Source organism: Amblyomma maculatum, chromosome 2 (genome assembly GCF_055883805.1).
Source record: "Amblyomma maculatum isolate TAMU_Amacu chromosome 2, ASM5588380v1, whole genome shotgun sequence".
NCBI lineage: Eukaryota > Metazoa > Arthropoda > Arachnida > Ixodida > Ixodidae > Amblyomma > Amblyomma maculatum.
In genome coordinates this window covers 83,754,377-83,760,376 of record NC_139345.1, presented here as the reverse complement: position 1 = coordinate 83,760,376, position 6,000 = coordinate 83,754,377, and positions in this window count along the sequence as shown.

The window sequence follows — 6,000 nt, the reverse complement described above, 5'->3', positions numbered from 1 at the left end:
TATATATATCTGTTTCCACGTCAGCGCGTTTCAATGTGGTTCCTTGCAACCTTCATGAAGTCAACTGAAGCGCTTACTTTTGCTCAGCTATAGCTTAAGGCGCTTAGTGTCTGAGCCAAAATCTGCCAGCAGCTGAAGGTGAACGGCTCCGTTATACGTTCGCGGGCGGCCATGTAGCGTGTTTTTCACTGCGAACGGAGTAGCATGTAGTTAGCGACAATGTATTTCTTGCGTCGCTGCATTGGTCGTTACTTTCTGAGGCATCGGGCAATATGCAAATTCACTGGGCGTCCAGGCGGTGCTGAAGTGAGTTTGAATTACAGTATTCTTTGTAGGATGTCTATTATTTACTATTTTTTTTTTTTAAGTTCCACGCACCCTAGTAGCCCTCGCGGCCTTTATGCATCTTTCGCACCAGTCTGATCGTGCTAGTCCCCATCAGACATGATGCTAGTAGGCGCTGCTGTTTTAGCCCTCGTCAACTACCTGAAAGCACGTTAGTATTTCCATAGAATCAAAGGTGTGTCTCTTAACGAGTACTTATAACTGGTCCCGTTGGTGCATGTTTAAGAAGGCATAGGAGTGCAAAATAAAGGGTACGGAAATGTAAAAAGGGAGCGGGACGAACACTACCCTGTTTCGTTTTCTTTGCGAGGCGTCTCCCGTGAAACCTGTGGTCGGGTGTGGTGTAGTGACGTTGATATTCTCATCATTTTCACCCAACCACAGAGAATTGCATTGACTTACAATGACTTCCAGTGTAGAAGTAGCTCCTAATTGCGAGTTATGCTTATTCACTGTCTTGTCGTTTTCCCTTTCTGCTTTCATACTCACAATATTTTATGCTTCCTTGTTTCTCCATTTAGTGCAATCGCCTCGTTTATGTTAAATGTTAAGTGAAGTTATTTTCAGCAGAGTTACATAAAGAGAAATACCTGCTCTGATGCGCACCTCCCCCAGGTCGACTGCCGGATGTGGATGCCTGCCCTCATCGCCGGCCCTTACTTGCTTTTCTGAGTTCTGATGTTTGTGAGCTTTTGAGCCTGGCCTGTGCCAGTATTAAGCGATAGGCTATACAGCTTGTTAGCTGAAGCGCCGTCGGCGTCGTAGTAGTAGTTGTCGGCACGTTGTTTTGGAAAAAATCGGGGCTGCGTAATAAACATAGTGTCATAATAATATGCGTTTCTAGTGATTGATGACTGATTGGTGTGTGATATGCAATATCTAGTTAATGAGATCATTGTAACTAATCGATTAATTAAACGAATAAAATAATTGGGAAAGGGTGTTCAAAGATGTGAAAACGCTATGAACGAAAAGGCAATGCTTGATAATGCCAAATAAAAAATGTACAGCGTGTAATTTATGAGTTGATTAATTGAAATAGCAAAAAAATGAAAATTTCTAAAAAGAGGGCTTCAAAGGTGTCAAATTGTTGACAATGGAAAGCCAATGCATGCTGACGCTGATTAAGAAAATGTAGTGTGTGTAGTTATTTTTTTTTATTAGAGAAGTTTGCCATCAGGTATAATCAATAGGGAGCGGGGAGTAAGAGGAAGCTAGAAGAAGGAGTGTAAACAAGTCTCCCTTAAATAATCACATTGGTTGCCCATAAACTAATTGTTTAGCGTCCACTTCCTGTAATCACAGTCAAGGTCCCATCGCAGGCATACTTTCAGTAGGTAGCACTGTCTCACGGATGCCGTAGCTGGGCAGGTCCACAATAGATGCTTCACATCGCACAGTTCCGGTGAAGCACCACAATGCGGGCACTTTTCGGTCACTTGAAAGCCTTCGTCACGCCACCGATGACGCACAGAAGGGGTCAGAGCCGCTCCTGCCGGAATCCGGCCCACAGATACCTCCTCCTCCCAAGTGAGATTACGAGGGAGAGGGTACGGACACGAAGGAATTAGAGCGCGTGTACGCTGGCGCAAAGATTTTTTCTCGGAAACATGGGACATGAGCGGATTTGGGGAAAGAGGGGAAGGTGGCGGGATGTCTTTTATGTCAAGGTGTGCCATTTTATCCACAGGGATATTATGTAGATCATGAGCATGGCCGCGAATCTTGTGCATACGCACAAGACAAGGGGTACTTTTTTGCATAGCTGGTGAATGGATTGTGTAATTTTAAACGTGCGCCGAACAGTCTTAAGCTGCTTAAGAGCGGCTGGGGAGTCAATGTAAATATGAAAAGTATGAAATGTGGGTTCGAGAGGGAGGGAACTAATTGCGTTGTGTATCGTCTGAAGCTCCAATGCAAGGGGGGTGCATGTATCCATGCCATACGTTGCGCGAGAGTTAAGAGGAGGATGGGAGAGACTGTACACAGCGGTAACTCCCTGCAGAGCTGTGAGTGATGCATCGGTGTATATTATGCATCCTGGCAGGAAATGTGCGGTTGATATTGGCTGCGAAGCAGTGGAGCGACTGTCTGTGAGTTGACAGTGCGATCAAGGAGGACGAGTGTGTAAGCGGTGCAGCTGAAGTAACATTTTTAGTGCTCTGCTTATCTCGCTCTGGTCGATGAGTTCAGCTAATGTATTAAGTTGAGCATACTCCTACAGAACGGGTATGGGTGTAAGACGACGGAGATAGGCTATGGCGAGCATAGCCGTGCGATTGATAGCTTCAAGGGAGTCCCATTGATGAAGAGTGAGGCGCTGAAATTGTGCCTGGTACATTATCCGCCGCTAAAGGATGGAGCGCACGAGCCGACGAACAGTATCAGAACGCGCTTCGCCTGAGCACGTAGCTATGCGATGTATCAGACCAAGTGTAGCGTGAGCCGATTTACGGGTAGCGTTTAGCCAAGGTGTTTGGTTTGGTTTGGTTTCTGGGGTTTAATGTCTCAAAGCGACTCAAGCTATGACAGACGCCGTAGTGGAGGACTCCGGAAATTTCGACCACCTGGGGTTCTTTAGCGTGCACTGACATCGCACAGCACACGGGCACTTTGCCTTTCACCTTCACCGAAAAGCGGCCGCCGAGGCCGGGATTCGATCCCGCAACCTTGGGAACAGTAGTCGAGCGCCGTAACCACTGCGCCACCCCGGCGGGGCCCTAAGGTGTTCCAGTTCCAGATGTCTTGGCCCAGATGTATGAAGAAGAAGACCTAGAACACGAACACTTTCCACTTAATGAATTTGAGAATTATCTACCGTAAAAGTAAAAGGGGCTGCTTTCCGTAAGCCAGAATTGTTTCCGATGAGAGTGAAACATAATTATTACAGCAGAGTGACAGACCCAAAGCGGAGAGTCGAGATGTTAAAACATCCAGCGCGTGGAGCGCCGACTGTTGTACAGACGCATCTGGATGACCGGACCACAAAGTTACGTCATCGGCCTACGCAAGAACACATACAGAAGTGATGTTTTTTTAGGGCTCGGAAAAGAGGAATACAAACCAGGTTAAATAATGTGGGGGCGAGGACGGAGCCCTAGGGTACTCCACGGTTGGAGGTAAAGTGACCAAAAGGCTTCCCATGCACACGAATACTAAAAGTTCTGTTTGTTAAAAAGCACTAAATTGAGAGAAGAAAGGGATTAGGGAGACTGAGATTCAGAAGAGTGCCAAGAATTGCAGAGTGAAGGACGTTGTCATATGTCTTTGCAATGTTTGTAGCTATCACAGTACGAACCAAATGACTCCGTCTTCTGTTCCAATCTGAGGACGGAACCCGATTTGAGATTCTGGATAACAAGCATTTGAACCACCATAACAAGCGAGCTGCTAGAATGTGTTCGTAAAGCTTGCAGATAGTAGGTGTAAGAGAAATAGGGCGGAGGGCCGTTAGGGAAACTGGCGTTTGACCTCATTTTGGTATTAGCACAACAACAGAATGTTTCTACTTTCCCGGACTTACTCCAGAATTCCACACTTAATTGAATGTATCAAGCAGAGACTGTAAAGCCGACCCTCCCAAATATCGAAACAAGGAATTAGGTATGCCACCGTGTCCGGGGGCAGTGTTTGTCTTGAGGCGGTCTATAGAGGCCAGCAATTCTGCCATAGTGAAGTCTGTAGTAATGTCATCAGGGGGCTCAGCCATTGATAACACCGGAGGAGGAGTAGGAATACCATCATGGCTTGAGGAAAAAGTGGTGGGCTGCTTGTTGTGCAAATGAAGCTTCATCCCACATTCAAGACCAGGCGAATGGTTTCGGTCTAGTCAGCTACTTGAGAAGGGAGTTCCATGGCGTGAAATACCCGCCAAGATGCTGATTGCCCTGTGTAGAGGAGAGGCGTTCACACCATGCAGCCTAGCATTCTCTGCTATTGAGTAGCGCCGCTCGCGTGCAGTAGCCAGATGAAGAGCGGGAATAGCTGAAGGGTCATCGACGTTACGAGAAGCGCAACGATCTCCCTGGCGGCGAAGAGCCCAAATATTTAAAAGTTGCATATCCGGATTCGGATCATCCTCATTTACAGTAGAGGAGAATGTGCGAGCTATCAAAACAGCCGAAAGTGTAGTTGATGAAAGTGTGTGTAGTTGATCAGAAAAAAAGAATTGAAAACTGAAAAATGGAAAAACAGGGAAACAAAGGTGTGGAAATGGTCAAAATGAAACACAGTGCTTGACAATGCCGATTAAGGAAACTTAAAATGTGTAATTGATCAATCAATTCCAATAATTAGAAAATGAAATATTTAAACAATTCGGCAGAAAGGCGTCAAAATTCTCAGAATGATAATGATTTTTGATAATTGGTAAACAGGAAGGGAAAGGCGGGCTATCTGTCGCACTTAATTCTGTGTACACATTGCACGTCCTAAGGAAAGGAAGGAAGGTGCAAGTGAAAGCGGAAAGAGAGAAAGGAGAGCCGTAGCGTACGGCTACGGAGTAATTTCGACCACCTGGGGATCTTTAGCGTACGCAGACATTGCACAGCAAACTGACGCCTTTTCGGTTCGCTTCCATAGAAACGCAGCCGCCGACGTTCGGGGTGAATGCCGATGTTTGCCGACGCTAAGTATTGATGTATAAAAAATTAAATCACAAGAAAGTAGAAAAAAAAAAGACAGTGTCCCTGTGTGTGAAACCCTATTGCTTCGTACCCTTTACAGTGCAGTTCCCCGGTATGTGGGTTCAATCGAACCAACGCAGTAGTCACACTTTTACCTTGCTCAAAACAACAACGCTACAAGTGACACGCATGATCACCCGCATCACCAACAGGCATCATGGCATGCGCGAAGAGGACACACTAAAACTAGTTAGAAACCTGATAGTGAGCCGAATTATGTACAGCCTGCCCTACCAGTGCCTCAACAAGAGTGAAATACAACAAGCGGATGCCCTGCTACGCAAAGCGTATAAGACGGCGCTCCGATTACCGCGCAACACGTCTACAGAAAAGCTCATGGCGCATAGATTGCAAAACACATTCGAAGAACTACGCGAGGCGCAGTTTGAGTCGCAAAAACTCAGGCTGCTGCAGACAACGACTGGAAGAGCGCCCTTACAGAGACTCGGATAATATGAGCAGATGCGAGAAATAGCGAGGACGGTAACGATCCCCGACGAACTTCGCAAGTCCCTCAAGGTAGCTTCAATCCCGAGAAACATGGACCCTAACCTCCACCAAGGTAGAAGAGAAGCAAGGGCCGATTTTATTAAAAAAACATACGCTCCTCAAGACACGACCGTGTATGCAGACGCGTCCTCGAGAGGAGGACACAACAAAATTGCAGTGGCCACGGTGGTCGATTCGTCTCTACGCGAAGTGACCAGCGCCTCTATCCGACACTGCACAGTAGCAGAGGCCGAGGAAGTAGCCGTTGCTCTAGCGGTGGCGGAGGGCCATAGAGCTGGGCGGTCGCTAACAATACTCACGGACTCTCAAACAGCCTGTCGAAATTTCATGAATGGTAGGATTGGTCGTCACGCGCTCCGTATACTCCTCGAAACGAGCGACAGAATTAAAAACCACGAAGAAAACAAGACCAGACACAAAATTATGTGGGTACCGGGGCACATAGGGGTGGCAGGGAACC